Below are 15,966 nucleotides of genomic sequence, written 5' to 3'. Positions count from 1 at the left end.
TTCATTTCATTTCCTGGCATTTCCACACCTCTTCATTTAAATACATTTCATTTCATTTCATTTCACGGCATTTCCACACCTCTTTATTTTTTTTCATTTCATATCATTGCATTGCATTTTCACACATGTTCATTTCATTTCATTTCATTTCATTTCATTTCATTTCATTTCATTTCATTTCATTTCATGGCATTTCCACACCTCTTCATTTCATTTCATTTCATTTCATTTCATTTCATTTCATTTCATTTCATTTCATTTCATGGCATTTTCACACCTTTTCATTTCATTTCATTTCATTTCATTTCATTTCATTTCATTTCATTTCATTTCATGGCATTTCCACACCTCTTCATTTCATTTCATTTCATTTCATTTCATTTCATTTCATTGCATTTCATGGCATTTCCACACCTCTTCATTTCATTTCATTTCATTTCATTTCATTTCATTTCATTTCATTTCATTTCATTTCATTTCATTGCATTGCATTGCATTTCATGGCATTTCATGGCATTTCATGGCATTTCATTTCATTTCATGGCATTTCCTCACCTCTTTATTTCATTTCATTTCATTTCATTTCATTTCATTTCATTTCATTTCATTTCATTTCATTTCATTGCATAGCATTACATTGCATTGCATTTCATGGCATTTCATGGCATTTCATGGCATTTCATGGCATTTCATGGCATTTCATTTCTTTTCATTTGTTGGCATTTCCAAACCTTTTCTTTTCATTTCATTTCATTACATTTCATTTCATTTCATTTCATTTCATTTCATTTCATTTCATGGCATTTTTACACCTCTTCATTTCATTTCATTTCATTTCATTTCATTTCATTTCATTTCAATTCATTTCATTGCATTTCATTGCATTTCATTTGTTGGCATTTCCAAACCTTTTCATTTCATTTCATTTTATTTTATTTCATGTTATTACATTTCATTTCATTTCATTTCATGGCATTTCCACACCTCTTCATTTAAATACATTTCATTTCATTTCATTTCATTCCATGGCTTTTCCACACCTTTTAATTTAATTTAATTTAATTTCATTTCATTTCATTTCATTTCATTTCATTTCATTTCATTTCTTTTCATTTAATGGCATTTCTACACCTCTTCATTTCAGTTCATTTCATTTCATTTCATTTCATTTCATTTCATGGCATTTTCACACCTCTTCATTTCATTTCATTTCATTTCATTTCATTTCATTTCATTTCTTTTCATTTCATTGCATTGCATTGCATTGCATTGCATTGCATTTCATTGCATTTCATTTGTTGGCATTTCCAAACCTTTTCATTTCATTTCATTTTATTTTATTTCATGGCATTTCATGGCATTTCATGGCATTTCCACACCTCTTCATTTGATTTCATTTCATTTCATTTCATTTCATTTCATTTCATTTCATTTCATTTCATTTCATTTCATTTCTTTTCATTTCATTGCATTGCATTGCATTGCATTGCATTGCATTTCATTGCATTTCATTTGTTGGCATTTCCAAACCTTTTCATTTCATTTCATTTCATTTCATTTCATTTCATTTCATTTCATTTCATTTCATTTCATTTCATTGCATTTCATTGCATTTCATTGCATTTCATTGCATTTCATATCTTGGCATTTCTTGGCATTTCCAAACGTCTTTATTCCATTTCATTTCATTTCATTTCTTTGCATTTCATGGCATTTCATTTCATTTCATGGCATTTCCACACCTCTTCATTTCATTTAATTTCATTTTATGGCATTTCCACACCTCTTTATTTCTTTTCATTTCATTTCATTGCATTGCATTTTCGCACCTTTTCATTTCATTTCATTTCATTTCATTTCATTTCATTTCATTTCATTTCATTCCATGGCTTTTCTGCACCTTTTCATTTCATTTCATTTCATTTCATTTCATTTCATTTCATTTCATTTCATTTCATTTCATTTCATTTCATTTCATTTCATTTCATGGCATTTCCACACCTCTTCATTTCGTTTCTTTTCATTTCATTTCATTTCATTTCATTTCATTTCATTTCATGGCATTTTCACACCTTTTCATTTCATTTCATTTCATTTCATTTCATTTCATTTCATTTCATTTCATTTCATTTCATGGCATTTCCACACCTCTTCATTTCATTTCATTTCATTTCATTTCATTTCATTTCATTTCATTTCATTTCATGGCATTTCCACACCTCTTCATTTCATTTCATTTCATTTCATTTCATTTCATTTCATTTCATTTCATTTCATTTCATTGCATTTCATGGCATTTCATGGCATTTCATTTCATTTCATGGCATTTCCACACCTCTTTATTTCATTTTATTTCATTTCATTTCATTTCATTTCATTGCATTGCATTTCATGGCATTTCATGGCATTTCATGGCATTTCATGGCATTTCATTTCTTTTCATTTGTTGGCATTTCCAAACCTTATCATTTCATTTCATTTCATTACATTTCATTTCATTTCATTTCATTTCATTTCATGGCATTTTTACACCTCTTCATTTCATTTCTTTCATTTCATTTCATTTCATTTAATTTCATTTCAATTCATTTCATTTCATTTCATTGCATTGCATTGCATTTCATTGCATTTCATTTGTTGGCATTTCCAAACCTTTTCATTTCATTTCATTTTATTTTATTTCATTTAATTACATTTCATTTCATTTCATTTCATTTCATGGCATTTCCACACCTCTTCATTTCATTTCATTTCATTTCATTTCATTTCATTTCATTTCATTTCATTTCATGGCATTTCATTGCATTTCATTTCATTTCATTTCTTGGCATTTCCAAAACACTTCACTCCATTACATTCCATTTCATTTCATTACATTTCATTTCATTTCATTTCATTTCATTTCATGGCATTTCCACACCTCTTCATTTAAATACATTTCATTTCATTTCATTTCACGGCATTTCCACACCTCTTTATTTTTTTTCATTTCATTTCATTGCATTGCATTTTCACACATGTTCATTTCATTTCATTTCATTTCATTTCATTTCATTTCATTTCATTTCATTTCATTTCATGGCATTTCCACACCTCTTCATTTCATTTCATTTCATTTCATTTCATTTCATTTCATGGCATTTTCACACCTTTTCATTTCATTTCATTTCATTTCATTTCATTTCATTTCATTTCATTTCATTTCATGGCATTTCCACACCATTTCATTTCATGTCATTTCATTTCATTTCATTTCATTTCATTTCATTGCATTTCATGGCATTTCCACACCTCTTCATTTCATTTCATTTCATTTCATTTCATTTCATTTCATTTCATTTCATTGCATTTCATTGCATTTCATGGCATTTCATGGCATTTCATGGCATTTCATTTCATTTCATGGCATTTCCTCACCTCTTTATTTCATTTCATTTCATTTCATTTCATTTCATTTCATTTCATTGCATAGCATTGCATTGCATTGCATTTCATGGCATTTCATGGCATTTCATGGCATTTCATTTCTTTTCATTTGTTGGCATTTCCAAAACTTTTCATTTCATTTCATTTCATTACATTTCATTTCATTTCATTTCATTTCATTTCATTTCATTTCATTTCATTTCATGGCATTTTTACACCTCTTCATTTCATTTCATCTCATTTCATTTCATTTCATTTCATTTCATTTCATTTCATTTCATTTCATTTCATTTCAATTCATTTCATTGCATTTCATTGCATTTCATTTGTTGGCATTTCCAAACCTTTTCATTTCATTTCATTTTATTTTATTTCATGTTATTACATTTCATTTCATTTCATTTCATTTCATGGCATTTCCACACCTCTTCATTTCATTTCGTTTCATTTCATTTCATTTCATTTCATTTCATTTCATTTCATTTCATTTCATGGCATTTCCACACCTCTTCATTTCATTTCATTTCATTTCATTTCATTTCATTTCATTTCATTTCATGGCATTTTCACAACTCTTCATTTAAATACATTTCATTTCACTTCATTTCATGGCATTTCATGGCATTTCATGGCATTTCATGGCATTTCATGGCATTTCATGGCATTTCCACACCTCTTCATTTCATTTCATTTCATTTCATTTCATTTCATTTCATTTCATTTCATTTCATTTCATTTCTTTTCTTTTCATTTCATTGCATTGCATTGCATTGCATTGCATTGCATTTCATTGCATTTCATTTGTTGGCATTTCCAAACCTTTTCATTTCATTTAATTTTATTTTATTTCATTTTACTACATTTCAATTCATTTCATTTCATTTCATTTCATGGCATTTCCTCCCCTCTTCATTTCATTTCATTTCATTTCATTTCATTTCATTTCATTTCATTGCATTTCATTGCATTTCATTGCATTTCATTGCATTTCATATCTTGGCATTTCTTGGCATTTCCAAACGTCTTTATTCCATTTCATTTCATTTCATTTCTTTGCATTTCATGGCATTTCATTTCATTTCATGGCATTTCCACACCTCTTCATTTCATTTAATTTCATTTTATGGCATTTCCACACCTCTTTATTTCTTTTCATTTCATTTCATTGCATTGCATTTTCGCATTTTTTCATTTCATTTAATTTCATTTCATTTCATTTCATTTCATTTCATTTCATTTCATTTCATTCCTTGGCTTTTCTGCACCTTTTCATTTCATTTCATTTCATTTCATTTCATTTCATTTCAATTCATTTCATTTCATTTTATTGCATTGCATTGCATTTCATTGCATTTCATTGCATTTCATTTGTTGGCATTTCCAAACCTTTTCATTTCATTTCATTTCATTTTATTTTATTTCATTTTATTACATTTCATTTCATTTCATTTCATTTCATTTCATGGCATTTCCACACCTCTTCATTTCATTTCATTTCATTTCATTTCTTGGCATTTCATTGCATTTCATTTCATTTCATTTCTTGGCATTTCCAAAACACTTCATTCCATTTCATTCCATTTCATTTCATTTCATTTCATTTCATTTCATTTCATTTCATTTCATTTCATTTCATGGCATTTCCACACCTCTTCATTTAAATACATTTCATTTCATTTCATTTCATTTCATGGCATTTCCACACCTCTTTATTTTTTTTCATTTCATTTCATTGCATTTCATTTTCACACCTTTTCATTTCATTTCATTTCATTTCATTTCATTTCATGGCATTTCCACACCTCTTCATTTCGTTTCTTTTCATTTCATTTCATTTCATTTCATTTCATGGCATTTTCACACCTTTTCATTTCATTTCATTTCATTTCATTTCATTTCATGGCATTTCCACACCTCTTCATTTCATTTCATTTCATTTCATTTCATTTCATGGCATTTCCACACCTCTTAATTTCATTTCATTTCATTTCATTGCATTTCATGGCATTTCATGGCATTTCATTTCATTTCATTGCATTTCCACACCTCTTTATTTCATTTCATTTCATTTCATTTCATTTCATTTCATTTCATTTCTTTTCATTTCATTTCATTTCATTTCATTTCATTTCATTTCATTGCATTTCATGGCATTTCATGGCATTTCATTTCATTTCATGGCATTTCCACACCTCTTTATTTCATTTTATTTCATTTCATTTCATTTCATTTCATTTCATTGCATTGCATTGCATTTCATGGCATTTCATGGCATTTCATGGCATTTCATGGCATTTCATTTCTTTTCATTTGTTGGCATTTCCAAACCTTTTCATTTCATTTCATTTCATTACATTTCATTTCATTTCATTTCATTTCATTTCATGGCATTTTTACACCTCTTCATTTCATTTCTTTCATTTCATTTCATTTCATTTAATTTCATTTCAATTCATTTCATTTCATTTCATTGCATTGCATTGCATTTCATTGCATTTCATTGCATTTCATTTGTTGGCATTTCCAAACCTTTTCATTTCATTTCATTTTATTTTATTTCATTTAATTACATTTCATTTCATTTCATTTCATTTCATGGCATTTCCACACCTCTTCATTTCATTTCATTTCATTTCATTTCATTTCATTTCATTTCATTTCATGGCATTTCCACACCTCTTCATTTAAATACATTTCATTTCATTTCATTTCACGGCATTTCCACACCTCTTTATTTTTTTTCATTTCATTTCATTGCATTGCATTTTCACACATGTTCATTTCATTTCATTTCATTTCATTTCATTTCATTTCATTTCATTTCATTTCATTTCATGGCATTTCCACACCTCTTCATTTCATTTCATTTCATTTCATTTCATTTCATTTCATTTCATTTCATTTCATTTCATGGCATTTTCACACCTTTTCATTTCATTTCATTTCATTTCATTTCATGGCATTTCCACACCATTTCATTTCATTTCATTTCATTTCATTTCATTTCATTTCATTTCATTTCATTTCATTGCATTGCATTGCATTTCATGGCATTTCCACACCTCTTCATTTCATTTCATTTCATTTCATTTCATTTCATTTCATTTCATTGCATTTCATTGCATTTCATGGCATTTCATGGCATTTCATGGCATTTCATTTCATTTCATGGCATTTCCTCACCTCTTTATTTCATTTCATTTCATTTCATTTCATTTCATTTCATTTCATTTCATTTCATTTCATTTCATTTCATTTCATTTCATTGCATAGCATTGCATTGCATTGCATTTCATGGCATTTCATGGCATTTCATGGCATTTCATTTCTTTTCATTTGTTGGCATTTCCAAACCTTTTCATTTCATTTCATTTCATTACATTTCATTTCATTTCATTTCATTTCATTTCATTTCATTTCATGGCATTTTTACACCTCTTCATTTCATTTCATTTCATTTCATTTCATTTCATTTCAATTCATTTCATTGCATTTCATTGCATTTCATTTGTTGGCATTTCCAAACCTTTTCATTTCATTTCATTTTATTTTATTTCATGTTATTACATTTCATTTCATTTCATTTCATTTCATGGCATTTCCACACCTCTACATTTCATTTCGTTTCATTTCATTTCATTTCATTTCATTTCATTTCATTTCATGGCATTTCCACACCTCTTCATTGAATTTCATTTCATTTCATTTCATTTCATTTCATTTCATTTCATTTCATTTCATGGCATTTTCACAACTCTTCATTTAAATACATTTCATTTCACTTCATTTCATTTCATTTCATGGCATTTCATGGCATTTCATGGCATTTCATGGCATTTCCACACCTCTTCATTTCATTTCATTTCATTTCATTTCATTTCATTTCATTTCATTTCTTTTCATTTCATTGCATTGCATTGCATTGCATTGCATTGCATTTCATTGCATTTCATTTTTTGGCATTTCCAAACCTTTTCATTTCATTTAATTTTATTTTATTTCATTTTGTTACATTTCAATTCATTTCATTTCATTTCATTTCATGGCATTTCCACCCCTCTTCATTTCATTTCATTTCATTTCATTTCATTTCATTTCATTTCATTTCATTGCATTTCATTGCATTTCATTGCATTTCATATCTTGGCATTTCTTGGCATTTCCAAACGTCTTTATTCCATTTCATTTCATTTCATTTCTTTGCATTTCATGGCATTTCATTTCATTTCATGGCATTTCCACACCTCTTCATTTCATTTAATTTCATTTTATGGCATTTCCACACCTCTTTATTTCTTTTCATTTCATTTCATTGCATTGCATTTTCGCACCTTTTCATTTCATTTCATTTCATTTCATTTCATTTCATTTCATTTCATTTCATTTCATTTCATTCCTTGGCTTTTCTGCACCTTTTCATTTCATTTCATTTCATTTCATTTCATTTCATTTCATTTCAATTCATTTCATTTCATTTTATTGCATTGCATTGCATTTCATTGCATTTCATTGCATTTCATTTGTTGGCATTTCCAAACCTTTTCATTTCATTTCATTTCATTTTATTTTATTTCATTTTATTACATTTCATTTCATTTCATTTCATTTCATTTCATGGCATTTCCACACCTCTTCATTTCATTTCATTTCATTTCATTTCCTGGCATTTCATTGCATTTCATTTCATTTCATTTCTTGGCATTTCATGGCATTTCATTTCATTTCATGGCATTTCCACACCTCTTCATTTCATTTAATTTCATTTTATGGCATTTCCACACCTCTTTATTTCTTTTCATTTCATTTCATTGCATTGCATTTTCGCACCTTTTCATTTCATTTCATTTCATTTCATTTCATTTCATTTCATTTCATTTCATTTCATTTCATTCCATGGCTTTTCTGCACCTTTTCATTTCATTTCATTTCATTTCATTTCATTTCATTTCATTTCAATTCATTTCATTTCATTTTATTGCATTGCATTGCATTTCATTGCATTTCATTGCATTTCATTTGTTGGCATTTCCAAACCTTTTCATTTCATTTCATTTCATTTCATTTTATTTTATTTCATTTTATTACATTTCATTTCATTTCATTTCATTTCATGGCATTTCCACACCTCTTCATTTCATTTCATTTCATTTCATTTCATTTCATTTCATTTCATTTCATTTCATTTCATTTCCTGGCATTTCATTGCATTTCATTTCATTTCATTTCTTGGCATTTCCAAAACACTTCATTCCATTTCATTCCATTTCATTCCATTTCATTTCATTTCATTTCATTTCATTTCATGGCATTTCCACACCTCTTCATTTAAATACATTTCATTTCATTTCATTTCATGGCATTTCCACACCTCTTTATTTTTTTTCATTTCATTTCATTGCATTGCATTTTCACACCTTTTCATTTCATTTCATTTCATTTCATTTCATTTCATTTCATTTCATTTCATTTCATTTCATTTCATTTCATGGCATTTCCACACCTCTTCATTTCGTTTCTTTTCATTTCATTTCATTTCATTTCATTTCATTTCATTTCATGGCATTTTCACACCTTTTCATTTCATTTCATTTTATTTCATTTCATTTCATTTCATTTCATTTCATGGCATTTCCACACCTCTTCATTTCATTTCATTTCATTTCATTTCATTTCATTTCATTTCATTTCATTTCATGGCATTTCCACACCTCTTCATTTCATTTCATTTCATTTCATTTCATTTCATTTCATTTCATTGCATTGCATTTCATGGCATTTCATGGCATTTCATTTCATTTCATGGCATTTCCACACCTTTTTATTTCATTTCATTTCATTTCATTTCATTTCATTTCATTTCATTTCATTGCATTGCATTGCATTTCATGGCATTTCATGGCATTTCATGGCATTTCATTTCTTTTCATTTGTTGGCATTTCCAAACCTTTTCATTTCATTTCATTTCATTACATTTCATTTCATTTCATTTCATTTCATTTCATGGCATTTTTACACCTCTTCATTTCATTTCTTTCATTTCATTTCATTTCATTTCATTTCAATTCATTTCATTTCATTTCATTGCATTGCATTGCATTTCATTGCATTTCATTGAATTTCATTTGTTGGCATTTCCAAACCTTTTCATTTCATTTCATTTTATTTTATTTCATTTAATTACATTTCATTTCATTTCATTTCATTTCATGGCATTTCCACACCTCTTCATTTCATTTCATTTCATTTCATTTCATTTCATTTCATTTCATTTCATTTCATTTCATTTCATGGCATTTCATTGCATTTCATTTCATTTCATTTCTTGGCATTTCCAAAACACTTCACTCCATTACATTCCATTTCATTTCATTTCATTTCATTTCATTTCATTTCATTTCATTTCATTTCATTTCATTTCATTTCATGGCATTTCCACACCTCTTCATTTCATTTCATTTCATTTCATTTCATTTCATTTCATTTCATTTCATGGCATTTTCACACCTTTTCATTTCATTTCATTTCATTTCATTTCATTTCATTTCATTTCATGGCATTTCCACACCATTTCATTTCATGTCATTTCATTTCATTTCATTTCATTTCATTGCATTTCATGGCATTTCCACACCTCTTCATTGCATTTCATGGCATTTCATGGCATTTCATGGCATTTCATTTCATTTCATTTCATTGCATTTCATGGCATTTCATGGCATTTCATGGCATTTCATTTCATTTCATGGCATTTCCTCACCTCTTCATTTCATTTCATTTCATTTCATTTCATTTCATTTCATTTCATTTCATTTCATTGCATAGCATTGCATTGCATTGCATTTCATGGCATTTCATGGCATTTCATGGCATTTCATGGCATTTCATGGCATTTCATTTCTTTTCATTTGTTGGCATTTCCAAACCTTTTCATTTCATTTCATTTCATTACATTTCATTTCATTTCATTTCATTTCATTTCATTTCATTTCATGGCATTTTTACACCTCTTCATTTCATTTCATTTCATTTCATTTCATTTCATTTCATTTCATTTCATTGCATTTCATTGCATTTCATTTGTTGGCATTTCCAAACCTTTTCATTTCATTTCATTTTATTTTATTTCATGTTATTACATTTCATTTCATTTCATTTCATTTCATGGCATTTCCACACCTCTTCATTTCATTTCGTTTCATTTCATTTCATTTCATTTCATTACATTTCATTTCATGGCATTTCATTGCATTTCATTTCATTTCATTTCTTGGCATTTCCAAAACACTTCATTCCATTTCATTCCAATTCATTTCATTTCATTTCATTTCATTTCATTTCATTTCATTTCATTTCATTTCATTTCATTTCATGGCATTTCCACACCTCTTCATTTAAATACATTTCATTTCATTTCATTTCATTCCATGGCTTTTCCACACCTTTTCATTTAATTTAATTTAATTTAATTTAATTTAATTTAATTTCATTTCATTTCATTTCATTTCATTTCATTTCATGGCATTTCCACACCTCTTCATTTCAGTTCATTTCATTTCATTTCATTTCATTTCATGGCATTTTCACAACTCTTCATTTAAATACATTTCATTTCATTTCATTTCATTTCATTTCATTTCATTTCATGGCATTTCATGGCATTTCATGGCATTTCATGGCATTTCATGGCATTTCCACACCTCTTCATTTCATTTCATTTCATTTCATTTCATTTCATTTCATTTCATTTCATTTCATGGCATTTTCACACCTTTTCATTTCATTTCATTTCATTTCATTTCATTTCATTTCATGGCATTTCCACACCATTTCATTTCATTTCATTTCATTTCATTTCATTTCATTTCATTGCATTTCATGGCATTTCCACACCATTTCATTTCATTTCATTTCATTTCATTTCATTTCATTTCATTTCATTTCATTGCATTTCATTGCATTTCATGGCATTTCCACACCTCTTCATTTCATTTCATTTCATTTCATTTCATTTCATTTCATTTCATTTCATTTCATTGCATTTCATGGCATTTCATGGCATTTCATGGCATTTCATGGCATTTCATTTCATTTCATGGCATTTCCTCACCTCTTTATTTCATTTCATTTCATTTCATTTCATTTCATTTCATTTCATTTCATTTCATTGCATAGCATTGCATTGCATTGCATTACATGGCATTTCATGGCATTTCATGGCATTTCATGGCATTTCATGGCATTTCATTTCTTTTCATTTGTTGGCATTTCCAAACCTTTTCATTTCATTTCATTTCATTACATTTCATTTCATTTCATTTCATTTCATTTCATTTCATTTCATTTCATTTCATTTCATGGCATTTTTACACCTCTTCATTTCATTTCATTTCATTTCATTTCATTTCATTTCAATTCATTTCATTGCATTTCATTGCATTTCATTTGTTGGCATTTCCAAACCTTTTCATTTCATTTCATTTTATTTTATTTCATGTTATTACATTTCATTTCATTTCATTTCATTTCATGGCATTTCCACACCTCTTCATTTCATTTCGTTTCATTTCATTTCATTTCATTTCATTTCATTTCATTTCATGGCATTTCATTGCATTTCATTTCATTTCATTTCTTGGCATTTCCAAAACACTTCATTCCATTTCATTCCAATTCATTTCATTTCATTTCATTTCATTTCATTTCATTTCATTTCATTTCATTTCATTTCATGGCATTTCCACACCTCTTCATTTAAATACATTTCATTTCATTTCATTTCATTCCATGGCTTTTCCACACCTTTTAATTTAATTTAATTTAATTTAATTTAATTTCATTTCATTTCATTTCATTTCATTTCATTTCATTTCATGGCATTTCATGGCATTTCATGGCATTTCATGGCATTTCATGGCATTTCCACACCTCTTCATTTCATTTCATTTCATTTCATTTCATTTCATTTCATTTCATTTCATTTCATGGCATTTTCACACCTTTTCATTTCATTTCATTTCATTTCATTTCATTTCATTTCATTTCATTTCATTTCATGGCATTTCCACACCATTTCATTTCATTTCATTTCATTTCATTTCATTTCATTGCATTTCATGGCATTTCCACACCTCTTCATTTCATTTCATTTCATTTCATTTCATTTCATTTCATTTCATTTCATTGCATTTCATGGCATTTCATGGCATTTCATGGCATTTCATTTCATTTCATGGCATTTCCTCACCTCTTTATTTCATTTCATTTCATTTCATTTCATTTCATTTCATTTCATTTCATTTCATTGCATAGCATTGCATTGCATTGCATTTCATGGCATTTCATGGCATTTCATGGCATTTCATTTCTTTTCATTTGTTGGCATTTCCAAACCTTTTCATTTCATTTCATTTCATTACATTTCATTTCATTTCATTTCATTTCATTTCATTTCATTTCATTTCATTTCATGGCATTTTTACACCTCTTCATTTCATTTCATTTCATTTCATTTCAATTCATTTCATTGCATTTCATTGCATTTCATTTGTTGGCATTTCCAAACCTTTTCATTTCATTTCATTTTATTTTATTTCATGTTATTACATTTCATTTCATTTCATTTCATTTCATGGCATTTCCACACCTCTTCATTTCATTTCATTTCATTTCATTTCATTTCTTGGCATTTCCAAACCTCTTCATTCCATTTCATTTCATTTGCATTGCATTTCATTGCATTTCATAGCAATTCATTTCATTTCATTTCTTGGCATTTCCAAACCTCTTTATTTCATTTCATTTCTTGCCGTTTCCAAACCTCTTCTTTTCATTTCTTTTCATTTCATTTCATTTCATTTCATTTCATTTCATTTCATTTCATGGCATTTCCACACCTCTTCATTTCATTTCATTTCATTTCATTTCATTTCATTTCATTTCATGGCATTTCATTGCATTTCATTGCATTTCATTTCTTGGCATTTCCAAAACACTTCATTCCATTTCATTCCATTTCATTTCATTTCATTTCATTTCATTTCATTTCATTTCATTTCATTTCATGGCATTTCCACACCTCTTCATTTCATTTCATTTCGTTTCATTTCATTTCATTTCATTTCATTTCATGGCATTTTCACACCTCTTCATTTCAATTCATTTCATTTCATTTCATGGCATTTCCACACCTCTTCATATAAATACATTTCATTTCATTTCATTTCATTGCATTTCATTTCATGGCATTTCATGGCATTTCATGGCATTTCATTTCATTTCATGGCATTTCCACACATCTTCATTTCATTTCATTTCATTTCATTTCATTTCATTTCATTTCATATCATTTCATGGCATTTACACACCTCTTCATTTCATTTAGTTCAATTTCAGTCTATTACATTTCATTTCATTTCATTACATTTCATTTCATTTCATTTGATTTCATTTCATGACTTTTCCACACCTCTTCATTTAAATACATTTCATTTCATTTCATTTCATTTCATTTCATTTCATTTCATTTCATTTCATTTCATGGCATTTCCACACCTCTTCATTTAAATACATTTCATTTCATTTCATGGCATTTCCCCACCTCTTCATTTCATTTCATTTCATTTCATTTCATTTCATTTCATTTCATTTCATTTCATTTCATTTCATTTCATGGCTTTTCCACACCTTTTCATTTAATTTAATATAATTTAATTTAATTTCATTTCATTTCATTTCATTTCATTTCATTTCATTTCATTTCATGGCATTTCCACACCTCTTCATTTCATTTCATTTCGTTTCATTTCATTTCATTTCATTTCATTTCATGGCATTTTCACACCTCTTCATTTCAATTCATTTCATTTCATTTCATGGCATTTCCACACCTCTTCATATAAATACATTTCATTTCATTTCATTTCATTGCATTTCATTTCATGGCATTTCATGGCGTTTCATGGCATTTCATTTCATTTCATGGCATTTCCACACCTCTTCATTTCATTTCATTTCATTTCATTTCATTTCATTTCATATCATTTCATGGCATTTACACAGCTCTTCATTTCATTTAGTTCAATTTCAGTCTATTACATTTCATTTCATTTCATTAAATTTAATTTCATTTCATTTGATTTCATTTCATGACTTTTCCACACCTCTTCATTTCATTTCATTTCATTTCATTTCATTTCATGGCATCTCATTTCATTTCATTTGTTGGCATTTCCAAACCTCTTCATTTCATTTCATTTCATTTCATTTCATTTCATTTCATTTCATTTCATTTCATTTCATTTCATGGCATTTCCACACCTCTTCATTTCATTTCATTTCATTTCATTTCATTTCATTTCATTTCATTTCATTTCATTGCATTTCATTGCATTTCATAGCAAATCATTTCATTTCATTTCTTGGCAATTCCAAACCTCTTTATTTCATTTCATTTCTTGCCATTTCCAAACAGCTTCATTTCATTTCATTTCATTTCATTTCATTTCATTTCATTTCATTACATTTCATTTCATGGCATTTCCACACCTCTTCATTTCATTTCATTTCATTTCATTTCATTTCATTTCATTTCATTTCATTTCATTTCATTTCATGGCATTTCATTGCATTTCATTTCATTTCATTTCTTGGCATTTCCAAAACACTTCATTCCATTTCATTCCATTTCATTCCATTTCATTTCATTTCATTTCATTTCATTTCATTTCATTTCATGGCATTTCCACACCTCTTCATTTAAATACATTTCATTTCATTTCATTTCATTTCATTTCATTGCATTTCATTGCATTTCATTGCATTTCATTGCATTTCATATCTTGGCATTTCTTGGCATTTCCAAACGTCTTTATTCCATTTCATTTCATTTCATTTCTTTGCATTTCATGGCATTTCATTTCATTTCATGGCATTTCCACACCTCTTCATTTCATTTAATTTCATTTTATGGCATTTCCACACCTCTTTATTTCTTTTCATTTCATTTCATTGCATTGCATTTTCGCACCTTTTCATTTCATTTCATTTCATTTCATTTCATTTCATTTCATTTCATTCCTTGGCTTTTCTGCACCTTTTCATTTCATTTCATTTCATTTCATTTCATTTCATTTCATTTCATTTCAATTCATTTCATTTCATTTTATTGCATTGCATTGCATTTCATTGCATTTCATTGCATTTCATTTGTTGGCATTTCCAAACCTTTTCATTTCATTTCATTTCATTTTATTTTATTTCATTTTATTACATTTCATTTCATTTCATTTCATTTCATTTCATGGCATTTCCACACCTCTTCATTTCATTTCATTTCATTTCATTTCATTTCCTGGCATTTCATTGCATTTCATTTCATTTAATTTCTTGGCATTTCCAAAACACTTCATTCCATTTCATTCCATTCCATTTCATTTCATTTCATTTCATTTCATTTCATTTCATTTCATGGCATTTCCACACCTCTTCATTTAAATACATTTCATTTCATTTCATTTCATGGCATTTCCACACCTCTTTAT

Source organism: Cyrtonyx montezumae, unplaced genomic scaffold (genome assembly GCF_038088225.1).
Source record: "Cyrtonyx montezumae isolate F1298 unplaced genomic scaffold, pur_monq_1.0 scaffold_27, whole genome shotgun sequence".
In the NCBI taxonomy this organism is placed as follows: domain Eukaryota; kingdom Metazoa; phylum Chordata; class Aves; order Galliformes; family Odontophoridae; genus Cyrtonyx; species Cyrtonyx montezumae.
This window is presented reverse-complemented; position numbering follows the sequence as displayed.